Raw genomic sequence first — 27,795 nt, forward strand, 5'->3', positions numbered from 1 at the left:
AATTCAAACAAGCCAATGATTCAGGGTCAAGACCAAAGGTTGGTTACAAGCCAATCCTTAGGTGTGCTCTTAATGGGTGGGGCGGAGCCGGACCCTTGATTGACAGTGGTGTAGCTTCTGACCCGATAGGCAATGCTATCATCCGACCATGGGGGTCAGTAGTGTTGTCACTGTCATCTGACCCCTGGCCTTTCATACTACACAAGCCCAGTATTTATTGTTCATCCCTAAATGACTCTTAGCTAATTACTTTGCTTCACATTGCATTGCTGTGGGCGTGGACAATCCATGGCATCCAGTGGTGTCAGATTTCCATTATCACTATTTCCAAATTTGCTTATTTATTGAATTTCAATTCCCCTGGTGTTGTGGTGTGATTTGAACTTCTGTTTGCAGATCAACAGTCCAGATAGGAATCCAAGTAATTTATCCACTGTGTTACAACACCCCTGAATAAAGCAGTTTACTACCAAGAACACAGACAGCCGTGGACAAATGTAACTTCTCCTTCATTGTTGCTTCTACTATTAATGTGTGTTTTTGTTTTCCATGATGCCTTTTAAGATGCATCTTGTCACCTATTTATTTCCACTAAGTGCATGTTGCTTCTAAAGCAGCACAGATTATTGCAGGTATGGAAATATTTTAGCACTATAGAAATTCTCTGCAGAGGGATTAGATCCAGGCAGTATCAGCATATAGAATTGTCCTTGCATTATCTTTCCATTATCAGCAAGATGATAGGGGTTCTTATCAACGCTGTTCATTTAATAAAATTTGCAGATACAATGACAAATCTGAACAGACAACGAGAAAAAAAAGCAGCAATAAATTAAACAGAGATATAATCATTTTGGCTGAACTCATTTCAATTATTCTTTCTAGCCCAAGGAGATGGTTGAGCTTAACTTAGTAGCAATTAATTTTGCACAGAGCCGGAATTGATTGCAGTTCACATTGGCCTATTAGTTGGTATGAGGTCTACAGTACTCAGTAATGGGTCCAAGAAAAGCACTGAGAGTTCAGGAAGTTAACACGCAGGTGATCCTCCCTCCAAAAGCATTGTTTAAGCTGAAGATCCTTTAGAGTGGTAAAATGACACAGGTTTTGTCTTCACCAAAGTGTTATTTCTGTACAGCCCTACAAAAGTGTGGCTGACGCCTTCCTGGAACATTAATCAAGTGCAGACAGGACAAAAATCAATAGAGAGCTGAGACCCGGCATGGATATATGGAAACATGCATCTTTTTTCAAATAAAGGGACCTGGGGTTCTTTAAGCTGTGACTCTCTTCTCACAATTATGAACATGTTTCAAGTACAAGTTCCTTTATTCTTGGGGATAATTAATGGCACAGTGTTTGGACAATTATATTGTAATATCTGAAGTGATTGTTGCTGTAAGTGCCCACTTGTAAAGATTTCAGAATGGGAATACACAATAAAGGGGAAACTAGGTCACGGTGAATTGCTATAAGTCGTGGCTGTCACACGGCTCAGGGGAATCTGGGTCTAGGGCTGTGCCATTATCTGCAGGAGAAGCAGTACGCATCAGTCATTGCTGCAGTTTATGGCATCAACTGAATACGTGCAGAAGCATGCCAATATTTATTTATTCATTCACAGCAAGTGAGTCTGCCTGTCCCCAATTGACCCTGTACTGAAAGGTTTGCTCGGCCATTTCAGAGTCAACAGTATTGTTCTGGGTCCACAGCCACATACAGATCAGACTGAGGATGGGGGATTGTCTTCCCTGAAGAGCCATAGTGAACTAGATCAGTATTTAATGACATCTCAATAGTTTCACAAGCATCTTCCCTTTATCCCAGGATTATTGAATTAATCAAGTTTAAATTCTACAGGTGTCATGGTGGGGTATAAACTTTTGTTTCTAGATGAATAGGCCAGATGAGTTTAGTAATTTAGCCACTTGCTTCTCTATGCTAATCCACTTTGCTACATGTAGCTTTGTATGCATGGAGGATTCTGGGTAAAGAGAAACTATTTGAGGAAGGTGAATAGATAATGGGGTTGAAAAATAAAATCAGCCATGACTGAATGGTGGGGCAGACTTGATGGTCTGAATGGCCTAATTCTGCTCCTATATCTTATGGTCTTCTGCAAAAAGGTGGTGACCCTGTGGAATTCATTGCCACAGACGGCTGTGGAGGCCAAGTCGTTTTGGATATATTTAAAGCGGAGGTTGATAGGTTCTTGATCAGTGAGGGCGTCAAACGTTACGGGGAGAAGGCAGGAGAATGGTGTTGAGAGGGAGAAATAAACCAGCCATGATCGAATGGCGGCGCAGACTCGATGGGCCAAATGGCCTAATTCTGCTCCTATGTCTTATGGTCTGATGGTCTAAAACACATGAAAGGACTGGAATTTCATCAGGTGTTCTGTGCAGAAACAGGTCATTAGTCCAACTGTTTGGGATCTACATGAATCTCCCCCACCCTTCCACACTTCACTCCATCACCATAACCTTCTGTACTTCTCTCCTCCAGGAGTTGCCTTGCTTCAGGCTGAATATATCTGTGCTCACCCTCTCCATGTGGTAGCCGCTTTACATTCTCACGAAAGGTCTCCTCAGGAAAAAAGTTAAAACCCAATCCAAGCACAACCTCAGCCGGCGTATTTATACAGACACTGTAGCCATGACAACCTTGAAGAATATTCACATAAGTAAGCCGTCCTTACCTGGATAAAGAAATGAGCAGCATGGCATGGCTCAAGCCAAACTGCACCTGAATGATTTAGCAGAATATGCGCCCAAATCAACCTGAACCTAACATGAAAAAGCTCCAGATAGCTCAGGTCAGGTGGCCTGTCTCTGATTCTAACCACCTCCTGTGGAAAGGTTCTATCCTTACTGAATTTATCAGTGATATCTTGTAATTACTACATTTGGTTCTGGTTTTCCTCAAAAGCAGAAATATCTGTATACCTGTCCTGTCAAACACCTTCATATCTTGTATAGGACTCATCGTCATATGCCATCAGATTTGTGAATGGTCCATGATCATGACCTTGTTATTCCTTTCTTTTGCACTATTTATTTATTTTTGGAACTTATAGTAATTTTATGTCTTTGCATTGTACTGCTGCCTCAAAACAAAAAAAAATTGATATCACTTAAGTCAGTGATAATAGATCCGATTCTGATTCTGTTACTGCACAAAACAGGTCCTTCAGCCCACCATGTCAATGCTGACCATCAATTAATGCTAATTCCATTTACCAGAATTCGGTCTATAGTCTACTGTGCCTTGGTGATTCAAATGCACTTCCAGATGCTTCTTAAGTGTTGTGAGAGTGCCTGTAGATCTCTCTCAGGATACTCTCTCAGTCCTCTATTATCCAAAGAAATGAGATGCAGGTCATTCTGTATTTCCTGATAGATTTAACAGCTCTCCTATCCTTGTTATTCTTTTTGCACTTTCGATAAAATGTATTCCTTCTGCAACTTGGTAACTGGAACTGTTTGCAGTTGCACCAGGGTGCAGTGAAAACTTAACATTTCTGCCTTTCGAGTTAACCCCTCCAGAAGGACAAAAGTAGCAATGCTACGTTATTAGCACAGGGTGGTAGAGCAGAGAGTGATGAGGAGATCTGAGGATAAAGAATCCTACCTTGCTTCAGAACGTAGCCAGGACCTGCAAGATTAAAAGAATGCTAAGAGGCAGTTAAAGCATAAACCAAGAGGAAGAAGCAGCTGCTAAAAATGCAACAATTGTTTCAATCCAATGCTGTTTTCTTTGTAGCATCGGTACAAAACTCCGTTATAATTGAGTGAGATTGTGAACTGTCAGAGGAAAAAATACTGCCACATTGCTTAAGAACACCCTGTGGATGTAGTTTCGCATTCCTCAGCCTTCCAACCAGCTGAGCTATAACTGCGACTATAAATCATGTTTCCACAGTCTGCCTTTTAATATTTGAATGTGAATAAAAAGCCAATGGGACAGCTGGCTTCTCACTAACGTAGAAATTTAACCATCACCCTGAGTGCAGCTCGGTCCATCTGTTGAAGCTGATGTGCATAGATCTCCATTTCTTCTGTGAAAGCAGAGTTTGGGAGCTGCCATTGTATGTTGGCCCTGGGTAGTTACACCGTTGTAAAACACGTACCCATCTCAGACCTTTTCCCTCACACTGAAGCACAGCCTTAAAGAAAGGAATAACACACAGAAACTTAAGGAGTGTTATTTTCAGGAGAAACAACGGACTGCAGATGCTGGAATCTAAATGAAAAACACAATGATGCTGGAGGAACTCAGCAGGCCAGGCAGTATCTGTGGAGGAAAGCAGGCGGTTATCGTTTCGGGATTCACTACACAATTAAAAAGTGTTTGCATTGATATAACACCTTTACTTATCGCAAGGTCCATCAAAGTGCAAATTTGTGCACAGTAAATTCCCACTAATGACAGACAGATAATATATTTCAAAAATATTCTTTAGCTGAAGCTGTAAATTTTGATCATGACACTACGGAGAATGCTCTTTGCTCTTCTCTATGTATTGTCATGGAATCTCCTCTACTTGGAAAGCAAATGACGCCTTGGTTTAGCATTGCATCCGAAAGACAGGGTAGCACTATCTGCGTGGCAGTGGTGAGCAAGCCCAGATTGAAGGCTCAGGTCCCTGCTGTGAGACTTGAACCAATGAGCAATTGACTCTGAGATGAGGCTAATACCTCTTAGCCTGTGGATTAAGGGAAAAAAATTAACTGCAGTTAATAATTTATCTGCTCAGGAGAATATAATCAACCACCACTCATAAACTACACAGTGTACCTGATGGCCTGACCAACGCTTAGCCACTGACATGAAAACTAAATACCTGATCCATAATTTCACTTATTGTTTGTAAGATCTTGCCGTTTGCATTTGGCTGCATCAGTAACAAGGTAATTGATAGTGAAATGTCTTGGGATATCATGAGGATGTGACCGGTACCAAATCAATAAAAGTTCCTTTATAAATTTAAACTAACCCCATGAGAAGACAAACTGTAAGCATTAGCAGAGGCACATAGTCCATGTATCCAGCTGCTGTAATAAGACATTGTAATATATTTCCTCAAGATCAGAGACTGCAGAAAGTGGTGAATTAAAAGCACCATTAATTATGAACTGAGATGAAATTTTAAAATATTATTTGATTCTTTTTAGCTAATACATTGCATAATATAAAATTTGAGTTGTTCTCAAATTAAGTCAACGTTTCTCTCCACCCAGATGTGATTCGTGTAAAAATAATTTGATTATTTTACAGCGGGTTTGTCCCGTTATATTAATGGAAGGTTTAAATATGGTTAGCAACACAGTGAGACCATTTCCTTTGTGACAATGATTCATTAAATGGCAAATAACGAGGCTCATTAGAGACTAAAATTGCCAAAGTCACAATGTTTTGCAAAAACATATTCGTTAATCAACTTGCTCCTGTTCTTAAGAATAATTCAGCATGACAAAATTGAATGGCAGTGGGTGGTGAGGGGGAGGTAATTTGGGAAGTGGGAAGGAGATTCATGATTTACCCATGCCAGCTTTGTGTTGCCTGTATATTCTTTTGGCCCAGTGTATTCCCTTCTTCGGCTGAGTATCCCACAGAGAGCCACCAGCTCACAACACTGTGTGGGCGAACACATTCCTGATTCCCTCCCTGCATGTTATAGTGCAGAAATACGGAATGCATGCTAAACCCAGTCCAGGGACAGGTTCAGTGCTAAGCTGAGGAGACAGATGCGCTTTGTATCTGGCCCCTTAGTTATACACTTGGCTGATATACTTCATGCTGTTCCATTCATCTGACCTGGATTGAAAGGTAAGTCAAAAAATATATAGTTTGCTTTTCTTTATTTTGATGACTATTAATGTTACTGCTTGCTGTATATCAATAAAATAAATGTATTATTCTTAATTTATTTTTAAATATATATTTTTTTAGTTATTTAAATCTACTTTGACTCTTTTGTAAATGATACTGATTAATGAAGACATTTAGAAACATTTAAAGGAACCCTTGACAGCACCAAGCTTTCAAAATGCCATCAGACATCTCGGGGGTGGGGCCTCATGATCTCAGCCTGAGGACAAGTCATCCATGGAGCATCCATGGAGGGAAAAGAACAGTCGACATTTCGGGCTGAGACCCTTCATCAGGACTGATCCCTCCATAGATGCTGCCTGACCTGTTGAATTCCTCCAGCATCTTTAGTGTGTTGCTCCAGATTTCCAGCATCTGCAGTCTGTCTTGTAAACTCAATAGCAGCTACAGGAATCGACCATGAACCAGTCCATTGATTCCGGCATGTAATGAGCACTACATACACCAACTAGGAGCCTGAAATTGTTACTAACCTGAAGCAGACTGGAGGGTTTAAAACCATTTTGCATGCGTTTAAGGAAGCCTGCACTGTTCAAGAGCTGCAAGTTAACCCGTAGCTGAAATTGACTTTGTATAGAGGATCCTTGGGTGAAATGACAGCCAGCATCCCAAAGTTGTGCTGGAGGAGGTGATAGTGAGGAGAGATGCCCTTTATTTGCAAGGATTCAGAGCGGGTGGGGCGGAGGGAGGTTGGAAGTGGACAGGATATCCTCCATGAAAAACATGATGATACTGGAGGAACTCAGCAAGGAACTGCTTCTTCAAGGATCCTGAATTTTACCCGCCTGCTTTTCTCTACGGATGCTGCCTGGCCTTCTGAGTTCCACCAGCATGATATATAAATCCAGATACTTTTTCTTTCCCTTCAAAATAGCAGCAACTACAAATTGTTAAAATTTTATTCATGCAACAATGTTCTTATTATTTGAAATGGTGACACAAACACTTACACTCACGTGAGTGAGCATGTGGGGCCTCAGTTTGATGCCTTACCTAAAGGGTGACACCTCTGATGTTCTGTCATCTGTCAGTTCTGCACTGGAGCATTGGTTTTGATTTCCTGTGACCACGGTCTCGAGTGGGACTCAAACACTAAACTTGCCCTCCAAGATGGATGTGAAATATCCCATGACACTAAGTCAAAAAATTGTAAGAAAGATATCAAGCAACAAGCAATCTACCAGAAGAGCTCAGTGGGTCGAGCAGCATCTGTGGAAGGAAAGGAATTGTCGATGCTTCAGGTCAAAACCTCAGTTTTGATGAAGGGTTTTGGCCCAAAAAGTCGACAGTTCCTTTCCTCCCACAGATGCTGCTCGACCCGTTGAATTTTAACAGCAGATTGTTTGTTGCTCTAGATTCCAACATCTGCAGTCTCTTGTGTCTCCAAAGATACCAAGTATCACAGCCAATACTTTTTTCCTCGTTGAACAATATTAAAAAATGTCTGTCGTTATGACATTCCTGTTTTAGGGATCTTGTTCTGCACAGATTGATTTCCATGTTTCCTACAACACTATTGCACAACGTAAAACAAACTTCATTGGCTGTAAAGTGCTTTGGGAAATCCAAAAGCACACCATAGAATTTCAATTCCTTTTTTTTCACTTCCTTGATCTTCAATTCAGGTTTTTACAAATGTTCCCTAGACAGAATGTTTTTTGCTCCCCCAGTGTGATTTTAGCTGGTGGAATTATTGTTGCTACTGTGTTGGGTCTGACATTTAGATTGGCTTTCCCATCCAGGAACCTTGTAATTACTTGATGAAGAGTTCAGGCACTTCTTCTACATCCAATAGGGCACAGGTTGGCTTTACTTGTGTGAATTTGCTTTGTGCTCTGATGAAGCAAGTGTGGCCTTTTCAAATTCTGTCACTTTCTGTGTCTCCAGGCTTGACAGAACCAGTGTGTAATTTCAGGTGTCATTTCACAAGCCAGGAGGACAGCTGACCCTGGACAGTTGGAATCGCAGCTGATGACATGCCTCCCACTACACAGTCATCTTCACTGTCCATTAGGATGTCTCTCAGTCAGTTCTTCAGTCAACCATGAAGGTGGCAATTTGAGAAGAGAGTGGACTGTGTATGCAACAGAGACCAGGCAGCCTGCTCTTCCAGTAATCTTTCACTCCATGCAGTTGTGACAGACCATCTGTCTGGTCAGCACCACTAATGCTGGATTTAACTGGGTATCCCTGCAGATGGCCCTGTTTCTAATACCTGAATCAAATTCTACTGATAAGATAAGATATCTTTATTAGTCACATGTACATCAAAGCACACAGTGAAATACATCTTTTTGCGTAGTGTTCTGGGGGCAGCCCGCAAGTGTCACCACGCTTCCGGCACCAGCATAGCATGCCCACAACTTCTTAACCCGTACGTCTTTGGAATGTGGGAGGAAACCAGAGCACCCAGAGGAAACCCACGCAGACAGAAGTAGATGGACTTCCTTTTGTAGTTGCGGTTTTGGGCCCTTTGTTGAATGCGGTCACCTCTACCTGCTCTGTTTAATCCATCCAGCAATAATGCACGATAAACAGCTTACTACTTGCTGAGATAGTAATTAGCTTAGGTAAAGCCAACCCATTAAAGCAGAGGGGGAAAGCTTAAAGGGGATTTGCGAGGCAAGTTTTTTTGCACAGAGAGTGGTGGGTGCCTGCAATGTGCTGCTGGGGAAGTGGCAGAAGTAGATATGATAGCAATGGTTGGTTAAGAGGCATTTAGACAGACACATGAACAGGCAGGGAATAGAGGGAGTATAAACCATGTGCAGACAGATGGGATTAGTTAGATTGGCATCATGGTCAGCGCAGACATGATGGATCGATGGGTCTGTTCCTGTGCTGTGCTGTCCTATGTTCCATGTAACTTCTATCTCATGGAAGAAAAAGCACCTACATACAAAGGTGCAGAAAATGGACTTGCATGTTTCTTCAGGTAATGCTGTGTATGATACTAACTTGGAAAGAAATCAGAGTTCTTTTACCATCGCTGGATCTAAGTTGACCTGCAATCTGCTGTTGAAGTTGGAAGTTGAAGTTGAAGTGGATTTGCAAGGCAAGTTTTTTTGCACAGAGAGTGGTAGTTGTCCTGCAATCTGCTGTTTTTGTATTATTGAAAGGCAGCAGCAACAACAATGTCCCACAATTGCACATAATAAACTTCAAAATTACGTTGCTCAGGTTAGATTTCGAGATCGGCTGATACAAAATGGCATGATATCACTTCTCTCATACAACCAGTGTAATTTAGCAGTAGATCCCTTGATGTATTCTTCCTTTCACTTGTCCTTGCAGCCCCACTTACTTTACCAAAGTCTCTGCACCACACTGTTCGGATCTTTCTCCAACATTTCATTTTTTTTTAGTTTGTATGTACTTTTTTGAGATCATTTATGGGATGTGGGTGTTGCTGGGTCAGCAGTTATCGCACATCACAATTGTCCTTGGGAAGGTGGTGGTGAGCCACTTACCTGAACTATTGCAATCCTTCCGGTGAAGATACGCCCACAAAAAGTATGAGGGTCGTGGATAGGGTAGATAGTTGGAAACTTTTCCCCACAGCAGAGGTATTTAAAATTAGTGTTTAGGGTAATTTGGGAAAGAGTTTTAGAGGAGATCTGAGGAAGAATTATTTTACCCAGGGGTGGTTAGAGTCTGGACGCACTGCCTGATGGGGTGGTGAAGGCAGGTAGTCTCACAACTCTTAAAAAGTATCTACATGAACATTTGAATCACCAAGGCATAGTAAACCATGGACTAAGTGCTGGTAAATGGGATTAGTATGGATGGGTACTTGATGTTTGGTGTGGACCTGGTTGGTTGAAGGGCCTCTTTCTTTGTTCTGTGATTCTATTACTCTATGACAATGTTGTTGGGTAGGGAGTTCCAGGATTTAGATCCAGCGATGGTAAAAGAACTCTGATTTCTTTACAAGTTAGTATCATACACAACATTACCTGAAGAAACAGGCAAGTCCATTTTCTGCACCTTTATATGTAGATGCTTTTCCTTCCATGACCGTAGGATTTAAGGAGCTTGAATGCTTCATGGTACACATCTGGGTTGTACCATTGGTTGGGAGAGGTATTGGTATTGGTTTATTATTGTCACTTGTACCGAGGTACAGTGAAAAACTTGTCTTGCATACTGATCATACAGGTCAATTCATTACACAGTGCAGTTACATCGAGTTAGTACAAGGTGCATTGAGGTAGTACAGGTAAAAACAATAACAGTACAGAGTAAAGTGTCACAGCTACAGAGAAAGTGCAGTGCTATAAGGTGCAAGGTCACAACAAGGTAGATCGTGAGGTCAGAGTCCATCGCATCGTATAAGGGAAACGTTCAATAGTCTTATCACAGCGGGATAGAAGCTGTCCTTGATCCTGGTGGTATGTGCCCTCAGGCTCTTGTATCTTCTAAGGAATTGGGTCCTGAATGCCTGATTTCCTCCTCTCTGGGAGCTTGGTTTGCTTGGATTACACAGGATTCTACCAGGAAAGTTCAGGTTGTGTTTTGGAGCATCAAAGAATCTGGCAAGATTGTCCTCTGGGATTGTCCAGATTTCTGCCAGGGAATGGTAGCGTGTTCCTTCTGGGACCACAGTTGGGTTTGGATGCATCATCATCTGTCTGAGATCCAGTTTGAATTGGGTCAGGTTTTCTCAGGACATGGCCAGGCTGGGTCAGAAGGTGCTCTGCTGGCATCTGAGATTTCTTCTGTCTAAGTATGTGACTAGATCAGGTTTCCTTCCATCTGAGAGTGTGGCAGGATGGGATGAATCAATGTGTTAAGCTGAAATACATTCATATTATACTCCCTTTGAGAATGCAGGAAGAGATGGTCGGATCAAATTCCGTCTGAATTGAGGTTGGACCTGTTCCAGTCTGAGATAGGAATCTAGCTCGCTCAGGATTTGACCGGGTCATGCAAGCACGACCAAACGTATGAGATCCCCAAAACCTCTCACGCGGAGAAGGCAAGCCTACTACCCCTAAAGGTAGATGGAAGAAAATTTCATTTTGTTTTGATTGGTTTGTAATGGCTTTTTTTTAGGGGGGGTGGTGTGGTGGGGAGGAGGGGAGTGGATTCAGGATTTACACAGGGATCATGATCAGCTGAGTAAGTGGGCTGAGGAATGGCAAATAGAGTTTAACTTGGACAAGTGTGAAGTATTGCACCTTGGGAAGGCAAATGAAGCTAGGACTTTCACAGTGACTGGTAGGGTCCTGGGGAGTGTTGTAGAACAGAGGGATCAAGGAGGACAAGTAGATGGTTCCCTGAAAGTGGTGTTGCAGGTAGACAGGGTGGTGAAAAAAGCTTTTGGCATGCTGGTCTTCATCAGTAAGGGCACTGAGTGTAGAAGTTGGGACATTATGTTGCAGTTGTACAAGGTGTTGGTGAGTCCGATTTGGAATATTGTGTTCAGTTTTGGTCACTCTGCTATAGGAAAGATGCCATTGAGCTGGAAAGAGTACAGAGGAGATTTAGAAGGACGTTGTTGGGACTTGAGGGACTGAGTTATTGAGAGAGGTCGAGCAGGTTGGGACCTTTTTCATTGGAATGTAGGAGAATGAGGGGTGATCTTACAGATGTGTATAAAATTATGAGGGGCATAGATAGGGTGAATGTGCACAGTCTGTTTCCCAGGGTTAGGGAATAAAGAACTAGAGGGCATAGGTTAAAGGTGAGAGGGGAGAGATTTAGTAGGAACCCGAGGGGCAACTTTTTCACCCAAAGGATGGTGAGTACATGGAATGAGCTGCCAGAGGAAGTGATTAAGGCAGGTACGTTAACAACATTTAAAAGGCACTTGGACAGGTACATGGATAGGAAAGTTTTAGAGGGATATGGGCCAAATGCGAGCAAATGGGAATAGCTTAGATGAGAATCTTGGTCGGCATGGACCAGTTGGGCCGAAGGGCCTTTCCCGTGCTGTATGACTCTATAACCGTTGTTGACAGTCCTGTATACACAAAAAGTCTGAAATAGCTATGCTGTGAATATATGACACAAATCTGAGAAACAGCTGAAGTAAGTGATTGATTGATTTATTGATTGATTAGCAGGTGCATGTTCACTGTGCCAAGCAACAGTTTCTGCTTATTCATATCTGGTTCCTAAATTGATCAAACATCTTGCACAAACGTCTCTCCCACAACTCCAGTTGAATGTGTATCAGTTGATGATCCTCACTTGGTCAAGGCTTATGAAATAAGGAACTGGATGTGTTTATAATAATTTATGAGACCTCAGGTTGCTCATAGGCACTAGTAATGGCCAATAAATTTTCAGCTTCTGTTGATTTTATAGGCATGAATGAAAAAATCTATTTCTTGTGTGTACCCTGAAGATCCACCATTAGAAATAGGCTCAATGGTTGGGAACAACACACACAAAATGCTGGAGAAACTCAATAGGTCAGGCAGAATCTATGGAGGGAAATAAACAGTCGACATTTCAGGTGAAGACCCTTCATCAGGACCTTCCCCCAGAACACTCTACACAAAGATGCATTTCACTGTGTGTTTCGATGTACATGTGACTTATAAAGAAATCTTATCTCCCCCTTGTGTCTCAGTGGTTGGGAATCTCCTTTGCCTTTGGACAGGCTGTGAAACCCACAGAGTGCACACCATGCCAGGACAGGAAGAGAAATAGTTTTCCATCCCCACTCCCAACAGGTACAGCAGTAACATGCAGAATCGTGGAATAGATGCACTAGAAGGCCAATCAACCATCAAATCCTGACTGGGCCCTTGGAAGAGCAATCCAGTCAGTTCCATTCCCCAGCTCTTTCCTGTGTCACCCTGCAACTTTGCTTCCTTCAAGTACTTCCTTCTCAAAAATAGAAAGAATATGTTGAATATAAATAGAGAGGTAATGGTACTGTTGGGGTTCTTCTGCTGGGATCCAGCATAGGTCTGATGGGTTGAATGACCACCTTCTGCGTTGTAATAAGTAAGTATTTAAGCATCCTGTGAAAAAGTCGTCATTGAATTTGCTTGCATCCACCTTTCAGGCAGTGAGTTCTGGATCATGTCACCTTTACCAATCACCTTAAATCAATTTCCTCCAATTCTCAACTCTCCCTCAATGGAAACAGTTTTTCTTTACTTACTGTGTTGATATCCTTCACAGCTGCCTCTCCATCTCAGCAGCCTTGCCCTCCCTGAATCATACATTTGCAAACACAAATGCTTTAAAGCCATCTTAGACTTTCCAGTGGAGAATGGAAGCTTAATCAGAAATAACACTGCTCTTCTTACTCCCGTGCTGTCTGTATCTCCCCTAGTTTCAGGGACCCTGTAGGAGCAAACAGAAAGTGCCATACAGAATTGTTGTTTGAAATAACGGGCGATTTATTAAAACTGGTGCACACCAGGAGACCAGTCAAAGCTGATCTACCTGAGAGCGAATTTGGTACAGCTTTTATGTTGTCAGCTGACAAGCTTACACAGAAACCTGACTAATAGTAAAACTAGGTTTGGATAACAGAATGGTGACTACAGAAGACTGAAGTAAGTAACACACTTGGTCTTGATTACAGAATAAAATGGTTATTCACAAGCCTGACAGTAAGTCCAATTTTTTATTACAACAATGGGTGCACACTATAACATAATTAATGAAGCCCCTGAAATCTGGGTATCATCACCAATGCATTCCATGCCTCTGCTCTTAGGCTTTGTCTGTGGTCCCCTGTTACCACATGAGTACAATCCACATCCCTGTATACTAGTTATTGGCCCGCACTACTCTTTCCCCTACTACAGGCCCTATTTCTCCCTTCTAGTGATAGGTCCTATTCCTCCTTCCCCCATCATCTCCATCACTTAAATTTAACTAGTTTTCTTCTAACAAAGGGTCTCTGACCTGAGACACTAACTCTGTTTCCCTTACCATGGATGCTGCCTGACGTGTTGAGTCTTTCTGCCATTTTCTGTATTTATTTCAGATTTCCTACATCTGCAGTTTTTTTTATTTTCAGATTAACTGGAGTTGTTTTCTTTGGAAGGCTTAATTGAGGTATGTAAAATTATGTTGGAGCTAGCTAGAGTAATTAGAAATGACCCATTTCTCTTTCGAAGCCTGGAGGCATAGATTTAAAGTAATTTGTAGAAGGATTGGAGGACAAGTGAAGAATTTTTTTGTTTACCCAGACTGTGGTAGGTGTCTGGAACTCCCTGCCTGAGAGAAGGCTGGAGGCAGAGACCCTCATCACCGAGCAGTACCTGAATGTGACATTCAAGACCATGGACCAGGCACTTGGTAGTGAGATTAGGCCAGGTTGCTTTTCTTTGACTTGGCAGAGACATGATGGGCTAAATAATCTCCTTTGTCATTATAACTTTTCTTTGATGCTACTATTCTCTGATATCTGACTTCAGGAAAGTCTATCTGTCCCCTGACTATTGAATCGTCCATCACTATGGGCTTCCTATTCTTCTTCCACCACACCACCCCCCTCCAACTCCCACAACCCCACTAACATCCCCCCCCCTCACCCTCTCTTATGTATATTAGAACATAGAACAGTACAGCACAGAACAGGCCCTTTGGCCCACGATGTTGTGCCGACATAGCTAATCCCTTCTACCTGCAGAAATCCCATATCCCTCCATGTTCCTCTCATTCATGTGCCAACCAAGCCCCTCTTAAAAGCCCCCAATGAATTTGCCTCCACCACCCTATCAGGCAACACATTCCAGGCGTCCACCACATGCCCCTGCCGTCTGTTCTGATCCTACCCCCTCTCACCTTAAATGCATGCCCTCTGGTATTCGATCGCTCAATAATGGGAAAAAGATATTGCTTGTCCACCCTATCTGTGCCCCTCACATTGAAACAACCAAGGTTCTGGCTTTGTCTGTATTCCCCAGTTCTATACTTCGACCATCAAATCAATAGAAAGCACCTTAAATGTTTCATGTTGCCTTTGGAATACAGTACTCTCATGACCAACTTCCCTGACTTTCCTTAATGCAGTTCTTCAGTTGAAGGAAAAGAATTGTAGTCTTCAGTGTTGTCCTGTGGTATGAATTGCTAAAGTGACAGGAATTTTGTCTAGACATCTCTTCCATTGTATTCCCTTGACAAATTTTCTCTCGTTGCACTTTAACATTCATTCAGTTTTCTGACAAGAGATGCCACAAGGTATCTTTACATTGTGGATGTTAGCAGAAAATCAATCAGCGTGATTATGCAATTTAACACCATTTGTCGTGCTAATTTATCTACTTGCATCTGCAAATTACTTTGTTATGAAAAATTCAAGAGCAGCACAGAAAAACAAAGAGGACCTCTCGATAGCTTGGGGAACCTCTAAAAGCTTCAGCAAGCAGCAAGACATCGAGTGATATATTGTAAAAGATAAAATGGGATATATGTTCATTTAGCACTGACAGCCGTTATTTCATTTCCACTTTGACTGAAAGTGCATTGATAGCTTCTGTTGCCTTACTAATGGACCTTGGGGATGCTTTTACGTTTCTTTGTGTTACCCAGTCATTTAGGAAATAACAGGTCCTCGCCTTTCCTCAACAATTACAGGGCCTTGGTTCACCATTTTGCATCTATCTTTGAGACCGTTCTGTTGTCCAATAGAGTCATGGAACAAATAGGTAACATTAGTGTGCTGAGATGGTAAGATCAAAATTTATTTTGAACTTCAGGTGGTGACATTAAGACTATTCTTCTTTTCTGTGTTGGTTTTCAAGTTATTCCTTTCTTTTTCTTCTTTTCCTGCACAAAATTCCCTCATCATAAATGAAACAGGTGTTTATATAAAATGAAGGGAAGAAATACTTAGCAGGTCAGGCACCATCTATGGAAAGAGAATCAGAGTTAACATTACACGTCAAAGACCCTTTGTCAGATTGTGTTTATATTTTGCCTTCCATAACTGGGGCAGCTCAGTTTTCAGCGAAAGTAACACTCCTTTTGAAGTGTGTGCAATGCATGAAATTTATGCTTGACACAATGCCACAGGCAGTATTGAGATAATGATCAGATAATCCCACTGCTGTCTGTAAGGAGTTTGTATGTTCTCGCCGTGTGTCTGCGTGGGTTTCCTCCGGGTGCTCCGGTTTCCTCCCACATTCCAAAGATATACGGGTTAGGAGCTGTGGGCACGCTATGTTGGCGCCAGAAGAGTGGCGACACTTGCGGGCTGCCCCCATCATATTCTCAGTAACACAAAAAGACGCATTTCGCTGTGTGTTTCAATGTACACGTTACTAATAAATAAATAGAAATAGAATATGCCTCTGTTCTTGCTGGTTTGGGGATTAATTATCCAGGATGCCAGGTGGAACTCACCTATTCATGGTCTGGTACGGCAATTTGAACGCGCAAGAATGTAAGAAGCTGCAGGGAGTAGTGGACTCAGCCCAATACATCATGGGAACATCCCTCTCCACTATCAGTGGTATCTACATGAGGCACTGCCTATCACAATCTACCTCGTTATGAACTTGCACCTTATTGTCTACCTGCACTGCACTTTCTCTGTAGCTGTGACACTTTACTCTGCGTTCTGTATTGTTTTACCTTGTACTACTTCAGTGCACTGTTATAATGAATTGATCTGTATGAAAGGTACGCAACACAAGTTTTTCATTCTACCTCGGTACATGTGACGATAGTAAACCAATTCCAATTCCAATTCAAGAAGGCAACATCTATCATCAAAGATCCCCACCATCCGGGCCATACCATCTTCTCACAGCTACCATCAGGCAAGAGGTAGAGAAGCCTGAAGTCCCACACCACCAGGTTCAAGAACAGTTACTTCTCTTCAACCATTCGGTTCTTGACCCAACCTGCACAACCCTAATTACTACCTCAGTATAGCAAAACTATGACCACTTTGACAATTTTGCACTGCAGTGGATTTTTTTTTGTTCTAATCGTGTTCTTTTTTCTAAAATTGTGTATAATTTATGTTTAGTTTGTTTTCCTTGCGAATGCTGCTTATCTGATGCGATGTGCCTGTGATGCTGCTGCAAGTAAGATTTTCATTGCACCTGTTCATACATGTACTTGTGCATATGGCAATAAACTCGACTTTGACTTTAACTTTAAAAGAGTGTTGTATGATCATTTATATCCACCAGGGAATGCCGATGAGGCCTCAGTTTAGTCATCTCCCCTGAACAATGACACCTTTGAAAATTCAGCACTTCAGAGCAACGGGATATTAGAGCAAGTTCTCCTCTAGGCATTGTCATGGTCAGAATCAGAATCGGATTTATTATCACTGAACTATGATGTGAAATTTGTTGTTTTGCGACAGCAGTACAGTGCAAAGACATAAAAATCTATAAATTACAAAAATAAATAAATAGTGCAAAAAATGGAATAATGAGGTAGTGTTGATAGGTTCACGGACCGTTCAGAAATCTGATGGAAGAGGGGAAGAAGCTGTTCCTGAATCTTGTTCCAGCCATCTTCAGGTGCGTCATCAATAACCTTCTCTCTCTGGCATAAGATCAGTAGTGGGGGCGTTAGCTGATGACTGCATAGGGCTCAGTTCCACAGATAATGTAACAGGCCATACCTGTGCTCAGCATTGACCCTGGATAACACCCAGGCTTGACCAGTTTGTAGCAAGTAACATTCATGTCATACTAATGATAGATAATATCCACTACACGTAAGACACAGTGTAAACACCTTCCCTTAATGAATTCATGATCACTGAATCCCCCAAGATCAAAATCCTGAAATTCAATAGTAAACAGAAAGTTAAATGGTGAGCCATGTTGTTACAATGCCTAGAAGAATGGGTGAGCGTCTGGGTATTCTACAGTGAGTTACTCCCTTCCTCACTTCCTAGACCCTTCCACTATCCACAAGGTAACAAGCCAGGAGTCTGGTAGAATATTCTCCATTTGCCTGGATCAGTACAGATCCAGCAATGTCCAAGAAGCTCAATACCATCCACAAGGTTCAAGAACAGTTACTTCTCTTCAACCATTCGGTTCTTGACCCAACCTGCACAACCCTAATTACTACCTCAGTATAGCAAAGCAGTGGTTAGCGTAATGCTTTACAGCAACAGTGACCCAGGTTCAAATCCAGCCACTGTCTGTAAGGAGTTTGTACGTTCTCCCTGTGTCTGCGTGGGTTTCCTCTGGGTGCTCCGGTTTCCTCCCACATTCCAAAGATGTACAGATTAGGAAGGAGTGGGCATGCTATGCTGGCACCGGAAGCGTGGCGACACTTGCAGGCTGCCCCAGAACACTCTACGCAAAAAGATGTATTTCACGGTGTGTTTCGATGTACATGTGACTAATAAAGATATCTTATCTTAGAAACAAAGCAGACAACTTGAACATCAGCCTATCCAATACCATAAGAGTTCACTCTCTGCGTTCCACATGCAACACAGCTGCCAATGTATATCAACTGCAAAATGCACTACAACTCACCAAGGTTTCTTTTACAGCATTTCCAAAGTTGATACCTCCTATCACCAAATAGAACTTGGGCAACAGAACCACGAGAACACCATCAGTTGCAAGTTCCCCACCATCGGTCAGAGGTGAGTAAGAGCAATCCACACAAAATGCTGGAGGAACTCAGCAGGTCAGGCAGCATCAATGGAGAGAAATAAACAGTCGATGTTTCATCAGGACTGGAAAGGAAGAGGGCAGAAGCCAGAATAAAAAGTTAGGGGAAGGGAGAGGAGCACAAGCCGGCAGGTGACAGGTGAGTCCAGGTGAGTTGGGGAGGGGGGGATGAAAGGGAATGATACAAGAAGCTGAGAGGTGATGGGTGGAAGAGGCAAAGGGCTGAAGAAGGAGGAATTCGGCAGGAGTGGACAGTAGGCCATGGAATAAAGGGAAGGAGGTGGGGAATAGGAGGGAGGCCATGAGGGTGGGGGAGGGGAAAGAGAAGGGGTGAGGGGACCACAGGAATGAAGGAAAATAAAAGGGAGGAAGGGGGGAAAAGGGGGGAGAACGGTAGAGGGGTGTGGAAGTTAGAGAAATCGATGTTGAGGTCGTCAGGTCGGAGACTACCAAGCCGGAATATGAGGTGTTGCTCTTCCAACCTGTGTCTGGCCTCAGCTTGGAAGTAGAGGAGGCTGTGGATAAACATATCGGTATGGGAATGGGAAGTGAAATTAAAGTGGCTTGCCACCAGGAGATCCTGGCTGTTGCAGCGGATGGCGCAAAGGTCCTCGATAAAGTCACCGGCACCAAGTTCTGATCCAGTCAGACTTGTGACCCATATCCTGGGCATCAAACTTCTCTCCGTATTCCTAAATATCTATGATTATAAAAAATCTATCATTCTCCCACTTAAAATTAGCAATGAGCAAAAGTCTTTTCTTTTGAGAGTGCTTAATCTTCTTATGTTTCTAAAGAATTTTCTGGTTGATTACACCCATTTAGTGGCAGAACAAGGATATACTCCAACTTTTAGCCTTCTTTTAGCCATTCAGAATAAGGTGGACTGCAAGGATTGAAGATTTTGCATACTTTATGCCTCATTAGCACTTGTCACAGTGTTATTCTGTAACGGCTATTTATGAGTAGTTCCAATGTGATCTAACTCCTAATTAGGACATACTATTAATGGACTCCTCTATGCCTTATTTAGAAGTCACAGATAAAGCAACCTCCTGGTGAGATAATTCCTTTCTTTGACAAAATAAATTTGATTTCATGAATTGCATGAGATGTTATTAAATACCAATTTTTAATAATAGTTTCAAGAATCTGTCAGAATTAAGGTATCATTTTATATCTTTTACATACTTGACATAATCTACTGTGGTGACATGCTCAGCACTGGTAACATTATCTCAGTGTTCTATCAAGAGCCAATATTTGTCACATACACAGTGTCCTAGGCCCTGAGATTTCCAGAGATGCAGAGAAGGTGTGGTGAAGTCATCAACACCAAAGACTCCTGGAATGGGAATATATTGTCACCAATCCAGGAATGTGATCCGGAGTGCTGGATGCAGCAAGGGGCCTGATTTAAATACATTAGTAATCTCCCTATTTCTCCATAGCAAGACATTGTGACCATTCTCACATCCGCTGCTGTTAATATGATAGCGAGCTCACTTGCAATGTGTTGTTCATGATTTCCACAAACCCACTTCCAATTCCATGACCTCGATCTTTTCCTACCTTCTGTGGATATCAAATCTGGGCCACTCATTGAACAACGACAATATGCATTTTGTATGTCTTTAGCACAATAAAACATCCCAAGGTGATCCAAAAAAGTGTCACCAAACAAAATTGGTCTCCAAGCAACACAAAGAGATATCGGGGCAGATGTTCAAAACAGTGGTGAAAACCATTGTTAAGGAGCACCTGGAAGTTAGAAACACAAACAGCAAATACTCAGCAGGTCAGGCAGCATCTATGGAGAGAGAAGCAGAGTTGACATGCCAGGTTAACTTCCCATCAGAAACAGTAAAGTGGAGAGGTTTTGGGAAGGAATTCCAGAACTTAGGATCTTGGCAGCTAATGAGGCAAGATAAATATTGACTGCTAAGCATTGGTATTGGCAAACAAGAATCCAATGCAAAATTAAGCAGAGAAAGCAGATGATTGGTGTTACCTTAGCTTGTCCTAAATTATCCCAAACCTGTCCCATTACAGCATCTACCCGATTGTGGAGTTGTGGAGGCATGATCCCAGAGTTCATGTCTCCACAACTTGATCCAAAAATCCTTTCATAGGATCATAGAAATGTGGAACAGAGAAATGCGCCTTTACAGCCCGGCTTGTCCAGGCCTACCGTGAAACCTAACTACGATAATTCCATTTGCTTGCATTAGGCCCATATCCCTCTTCTCCTTTCTTATCTGAGGACTTGCCCAAATACCTTTTAAATGTTGTAATAGCATCCGCCACCACTACCTCCTCTGGCAGCCCTTTCCAAACATTCACCACCCTCTGGGTGAGAAGATCAGAGCTCCTTTAAATTTTCCCCTCTCACCTTAAACCCATGCCCCCAGTTCTAGATTCCTGTGCCCTGGGAAAAATATTCTGACTGTCTACCCTATTTATGTGCCCCATAAATTTGTAAACCTCTGCAAGGTCACCCGTCAGCCTCCTATGTTCCTGTGAGAATAACCCAGCCTATCCAATCTCTCCATATAACTACAGCCCTCTATTTCAGGCGACGTCTTGTTGGATCCTTTCTGCTCTCTTTCTATTCCTACCACATCCTTCCTGTACTGTGATGACCAGAACTCTACACAACACAGTCTCTTGTGCCTCCTTTATAATCTCCTACATACTCGAAAGCAAGAATGTAAAACTGGTCTAAGTAGTAAAAAAATGCCATTGCAAACAAAGGAATCTCCCAAAACCTTTCTAGCGTTAGGTCCCTTCAATAAACAATGACAATGGCTACCTGTTTACTAGTAACACCCCAGTTTGTGAGTGTTAGAGGAACTGGGACTAGCGACCAGATGAAAATAGGCTTTATCCCATATCCTGGTTTCCAGTTCTTCATGAGGGTCTGACCTCTGTGACAAACAAGGGAAGAGGCCATGATAGATGGCAGCCCCACCATAGCCCGGAGCAGCCCCAACCCTGTGAATGTTGAACCCAATCATTACAATGAAGAATTCACCCCTGGATATTGGCTTTTTGACATTGGTACCTTTGTCAGATTAGGATGATCTTGGCAGGCACGGTAGTGTAGCGGTTAGCGTAATGCTTCACAGCGCCAGCGACCCAGGTTCAAATCCGGCCACTGTCCGTAAGGAGTTTGTACGTTATCCCCGTGTCTGCATGGGTTTCCTCCGGGTGCTCCGGTTTCCTCCCACGTTCCAAAGGTGTACAGGTTAGAAGTTGTGGGCGTGCTATGCTGGTGCCGGAAGCGTGGCGACACTTGCAGGCTGCCCCACAGAACACTATGCAAAAAGATGTATTTCACTGTGTGACTAATAAAGATGTCTTAACTTATCTTATCCAATAAAGAAGAGAACATATGGGCACTGTGAGTTCGAGAGAATAGTTTCAGGCACATTCCACGTTCTCTGTTGCGGAGAAGAAGATGGAAATAATCTGCCATTTCCGCCATCTCCAACGGGACCCCACTACCAAACATATCTTCCCTCCCTACCCCTTTCTGCCTTTCACAGGGACCGCTCTCTCCTTGACTCCCTCGCTCACTCCTCCCTCCCCCCCCGCCACACCCATCCTGCTCCCACCCTGGGAACTTTCCACTGCCCCCGCCATAGGTGCAACACCTGCCCCTGCACCACCTCCATCACCTCCATCCAGGGACCCAAACAGTCCTTTCAGGTGAGACAGAGATTCACCTGCTCCTCCCTTAATATCATCTACTGCATTCGGTACTCCAAGTGTAGCCTCCTCTACATTGGCAAGACGAAATGCAGACTAGGTGACTGTTTCGCAGAACACCTGTGCTCTGTCTGTAACCACGACCTGCATCTTCCCATTGCCAGTCACTTCAACTCCCCCTCCCATACTATCACTGATATGTCAGTCCTCGGCCTCCTCCACTGCCAGGAGAATTCCAAGCACAAACTGGAGGAACAACACCTCATTTTCCAACTTGGAATCTTGCAGGCTAACGACATGAACATTGAATTCTCCCACTTTAGGTAATCCCCACCCCCCTTCCCCACAAACCACCCCCCACCACGCTTCTTCTCTTCTTCCCTTTCCTAGCCTCTTTTTCCTCTCTCTCCTTACCTTTGATTCATCCCCCGGTGGATCTGCTCTCCCCTCCTCCCCCGCACCTGCGTTCCACTATCTCTTACCTGCATCTACCTATCACCACCCTGTGCCTGCCCCCCCTCCCCTCTTTTGTCCACCTATCACTGCTCTGCTTTTCCCTCCTATATATTGGGCTTCCTCTTTTCCTATCTTCAGTCCTGAAGAAGGATCCTGACCCGAAACATTGACCGCCTGCTTTTCTCCACAGATGCTGCCTGGCCTGCTGAGTTCCTCCAGCATCATCGTGTTTTTCACCTAGATTCCAGCATCTGCAATCCTTTGTTTCTCTGGAAATAAATCAAACTTTTAAATTAACCCCAGCACTGGCTGGTTGCTGTATTGTCTCCTGAAACAAAAGAGTCTGTCCATTGGCACAAGAACACAATGAACCCCATCCACAAATGGCTTTATCCATTTTAAGAGACACGTTCACTTGATTGTGCACTGACTCACAATGTAAAATAACTGAACAGCAAATTATGGGGCCCAGCACCTTCTCAAGCTCCCTCTGGTTCCTCCACCTTAATGTTATAAGGTGAGTGTGTACATGTGCCTCAGCAAGATCATATTCAGTGACCTGCCCCTGCTCTACCACCCTCACTCCTTACTTAGAATTCATAGCACAGGAACTGGCTACTTGACCCATCAAGTCCCTGCCAGCTGTGGCATCTCTTTTCTTTGCTGAGGGGTGACCTGATAGAAGGAAATAAATTTATGAAAGGAATAGATAGGATAGATAGTCCAGGGTGGAAATGTCAAATACCAGCGGGCATAACTTTGAGGCGAGAGGGGGAAAATTTAAAGGAGATGTATGAGGCAAGTTTTTTCCACGCAGGGTGGTGGGTGCCTGGAATGTGTTGCCAGGGGAAGTGGTGAAAGCAGATACAGTGGCAATGTTTTAGAGGCATTTGGACAGACAAGGAATGGAGGGATATGGAGGGACCTGTAACTTGTTGACCAGAACTGCACACAATACTCCAAGTGTGGATGAAAGTCTCAGACAGCTGCGACATGACTTTCTAATTCTTATATACAATGTCCTGACCAATAAAGGCAAGCATGCCGGACACCTTCTTTACGTGTGATGGATATTCACTATCCAGGCTCAGGAGGATTTTTGCTAAACTCAGCTTTCTGGCACAGCAGAAGAAACTGTTCAAGCTTCAAGATGTTTATGGTTAATTTTTAACTTGTACTATTTAGATATTCTCTTGAGAAGCAATACTGTCCAGGCTCAGGAAGCCTATTGTTGACTGCAGCCTAATCAGAAGAAACAACATTGTCTCTGTTAACCTAAAGCTTCAGCCATCTGACCTGATCAATGCAATTGTGAAAACATCACATGCAGATGAGGTCCTCACTAGATGACTGGCAAAAAAAACAATATAAATATCAGAAGGCAGTAAGGGTGGGGAGGAGTTACAGCGATGAAGACATAGACTTCACTCCTCAGCCTTGACCTGAGAAGGATCTCTTCCCAGAGCCTTCTTTCTGCAATGGACAACATGTCCGTCTGCAACTCATTGGTAAGGTTTTTCTAGTTTGTAAGAATTGTACCTGTGTTTGAAAATTCTTTGTAGAATTTTCATCTCTGTTAGAATTAACCTTCAAGTAAATGTGCTCCATTTAAAATAAAATAACTGTGTTTAATCTGCTTCATTAGCGGGAAGCACCTCCTCCTTGGTTGGGAGAGGGGACCAACCACTCGAAATTATGATTATTGACAGCTAAACCCCTTCAGAAAAGAGACTAAAGTAGTTAAGTAAATTAGTCTTTGAGCTATAGGTTGATACAATATAAGCTCCCTAAAGTATGGATAGACACCTATAACTATAAGACTTAAAGTCTTGGCTTAAGTTTAAGACTCTAGAACAAGTATACACAATATCACCACATACAACCCTATCTACTGGTGTTGCCACTTTCAGGGACCTATGAACTTACACCCCAGGATTGTAAACATGAAAAATTATAAATAGTTACTCAAAATTCAAATGGAAGCTTAGATACATATTAAAACTGTGCATGTCAGTGTATCAGTGTATGATTTTTGGTATTAGTATTGGTTTATTATTGGTATATGTACCAACGTACAGTGAAAAACTTTGTTTTGCAAGCCATTCATAAAGATCATTTCAAAACATAAGTACTTTGAGGTAGTACCAGAAAAAAGCAATAGCAGAATGCAGAATATAGAATTACAGTTACAGTTGCAGAGAAAGTGCAATGCAGGTAGACAATAAGGTACAAGGGCCATGATGAGGTAGATTGTTAGGTCAAGAGTTCATCTTTATCTTTCAAGACGTCCGTTCAAGAGTCTTATAACAGCAGGATAGAAATTGTCCTTCAGCCTGGTGGTGTGTGTTTTCAAGCTGTTGTATCTTCTACCCAATGGAAGGGGGGGAGAGGTCTTTGATTATGATAGCTGCTTTGCTATGTTGGATTTCATTGTCAGTCAGTGAAATGCTTGTCACAGACTGGCCTCTGACTCCTCAAAATATTGGCTCATCCAGACACACAAGACTTATTGGTTCAGAATCTTATGTATGGCTAGACTTTTCCTTGATATGTTAGGACTCAGATATTCTGACATGGCAAAGATGTACTGAGCAGAGCAAATGACAATTCTTACTTCACTTTCCCAGCCACCCACCCAAAGACCACGAGCACCTTCTCCAGGACACTAAAAGTTCTCTCTTCAGACATAAAAACCCATTGGCAAAACAATTAGGAAATTCAAGTGTGATGTGTGAATGTGTAAAACACAGCACCCAAATTTCCTCACGTTTCCATGCCAAGGTGTGGTCTCAGCAATGCTCTTTTTAGAAGTGTTGCTATAACTGTATAGGTAAATTGGTAAATTGGTTTATTATTGTCACATGTACCGAGGTACAGTGAAAAACTTTGTTTTGCATGTCATTCATATAGGTCATTTCATCACATCAGTTCGTTGAGGTAGTACAAGGGAAAGCAATAGCAGAATGCAAAATAAAGTGTTACAGAAAAAGTGCAGTGCAGGCAGACAGTCAGGTGCAAGGCCATGACATAGTAGATTGTGAGGTCAAGAGTCCATCTTATTGTACAAGGGAACCATTTAATACTTCTATGACAGTGGGATAGAAGCTGTCCTGGTATGTGGTTCAGGCTTTTATATATTCTGCCTGGGTGACACCTTATATGGAGTTCTGCATACAGTTTTCATCTTATTTAAGAAAGAATAAACTTGTATTGGATGTAGCTGAGATGAGGGAATTGTTTTAGGTGTAAAGACTGAGCAGATTAGACCTGGAAACATTGGAGTTCAGAAGAATGAGTGGTGATCCTCTTAAAATATATAAGATTTTGAGGTGGCTTGACAGGATGAATGCTGAGAGAATGTGTTCGCTCATATGGTGTCTCAAACTTGGGGGGGAGATATAATTTCAGAATAACGGGCCACCCACTTAAAATAAGGATAAAAATTTAGAGGAAGGATGTGGAGGCTTTGGAGACGGTACAGAAGAGGTTCACCAGGATGTGAACCTGGATTAGAGTGTATTGACTATAAGGAGAGATTGGACAAACTTGGACTGTTTTCTCAAGAGCGTCGGAGGCTGAGGGGCAACCTGAAAGAAGCATATAAAATTATGAGAGGCATAGATGAGGTAGGTAGTCAGAGTCTTTCTGCCAGAGATAACATTAAGGTGAGAGGGGAAACATTTAAGGGAGGTTTACAAGGCAAGTTTTGAAGGTGCTGCTGGGGGTGGTGGTGGAAGCAGCTATGATAGTAACGATTTAGACAGGCAGATGAACAGGGATGGAGGGACATGGATCATGTGCAGGCAGATGAGATTTAATTTGTCATCAAGGTCAGCACAGACATCATGGGCTGAAGGGCCTGCTCCTGTGTTGTAGTGTTCTATGTAAAAGGAAGGTCTTCTTTCAATGTGTCATGACTATTTGGAATTCTCTACACCTGAGAACCGTGGAGGCTGAGTCGCTGAGTATATTTAAGATGGAGATAGATTTGTGGTATGGAAGAACGTCAAGGGCTATGGGCAAGAGGCAGGAAAGTGAAGCTAAGTGCAAGATCAGATCAGCCATGATCTTATTGAATGCTAAAGTGGGCTCAAGAGACCAGATGATCCACTCCTGTTGATTTTTCCTCTGTTCTTATTACACATCTTGAGGTGCAAATTCACCAGAAACTTTTCATAATGTTGTAAGTTCCTCATTTTAAGTATCAATTTCATTAAATTTCCAGTGGGATCGCAGTAGAAAAGCCTATTTAGTAAAAAGAAAGAGAGCTCCTTGTCTTCAGTTTTAAAGGAGAGCAATGATCATGGTTTAACGAGAAGGGTTCAATTACTTTATCAGCTATTTGTAACCTAGTGCATAATTAGAAGAGGCTTTCTATGAATAGTACTGTGCATTTGTAAAAATTAAATGAAAGACTCTTATTTCTCCCTCATGGCTTGTTATGCTTATAAATTTATTCCAAGAACTTCAGAACAGATGAGGTTTAAATGAGCTGTAACTTGGAAATGAGAAATATTGGCCCAGATTTTATGGTTGTGGTGATGGTGAAACTGTCAGTGTTTTCCATCATTACATTATCAAACTGACAGAGACTTCTGGAGTGAAGCAATAATGCAGATAAATGCAGAAATCAAAAAGCTGCTCTCATTAATTCCCTTCTCTTTGCAGCCTTTTATAGTCTCTACCCTGTGTAACTTTTAGAGATCAATGGTCTAATGTGAAATTCATGCATTTATAAACCATTCTCTGTATAATCTTTATTACCTCAAGCATAATTTAGTAATTGCATGCTAAGGCATAATTATTGTTTGGCATCCTCCCTGTCATGAAAAATAATATTTATGTGTGGATTATAATTCCCTTGGTTCAAGTATTTAGAAAAATACAGGCCTTAAAAATAATAAAGCATGTATGATTTATTCTATTTTTCCGTATGAATAGTCTCAACCTTTTTAGTGTGGCTAAAAATAAAAAGTGATGATTTGTTTGTGTATAGGGTACTTAAAAGAGGAGTTCATGGGAGCAATTCTCACAGTCTAACACCAGACAATATAAAGAGACATTGGACTGGTAATCAGAAGATTGGTGATTTGGAGGAGACTGGCATTGGAAGAGGGTAACATTCCCAAAGAGTTGTAGTGCTGGAGGAGGTCACAGAAAG

This window comes from Pristis pectinata, chromosome 15 (assembly GCF_009764475.1).
Source record: "Pristis pectinata isolate sPriPec2 chromosome 15, sPriPec2.1.pri, whole genome shotgun sequence".
Taxonomy (NCBI): domain Eukaryota; kingdom Metazoa; phylum Chordata; class Chondrichthyes; order Rhinopristiformes; family Pristidae; genus Pristis; species Pristis pectinata.